Source organism: Nanorana parkeri, unplaced genomic scaffold, assembly GCF_000935625.1.
Source record: "Nanorana parkeri isolate BGI_ZX_2015 unplaced genomic scaffold, ASM93562v1 scaffold8, whole genome shotgun sequence".
Classification (NCBI taxonomy): Eukaryota; Metazoa; Chordata; class Amphibia; order Anura; family Dicroglossidae; genus Nanorana; species Nanorana parkeri.
In genome coordinates this window covers 2714748-2715072 of record NW_017306276.1, presented here as the reverse complement: position 1 = coordinate 2715072, position 325 = coordinate 2714748, and the positions used below count along the sequence as shown (strand labels likewise).

The 325-nt window shown below is 46.8% G+C and overlaps 1 protein-coding gene across 1 annotated transcript in view; it reads right to left on the bottom strand.

Moving 5' to 3' along the window:
* The window catches only part of LOC108785140 (NEDD4-binding protein 2-like 1), a 10594-nt gene that overhangs the window by 879 nt on the left and 9390 nt on the right, over nucleotides 1-325 (bottom strand). The window lies entirely within an intron of this gene.

The following is a 325-nucleotide window of genomic DNA, read 5'->3' as shown; positions in this document are numbered from 1 at the left end:
CCCCACCCCCGTACTGCAAGGGTTAACTGCTAGTTTTTGTCTAGGTGCTAAAAAAAAAAGCTCTTATACTCACCCAAACCTCTGACCCTGCTTGCTTTTCGACCAGTCCTCCCAGCTACTCTCCCCCTTTATTGCAGTGGTCTAAGGTCCAATAAATCATCACATTCTAGAGATGCTGAGGAACATTCCAATGCTGCAGTATAGGAGGAGACGGACTTCAGAGTAGCAGGGAGCCGGCTCTGAGGATCGGGTGTGTATAACTTTTTTTTTTCCCTTTCTTTCTAGTACCGAGACAAAAACAAGAAGTAAACCCTTGCAGTGCGGG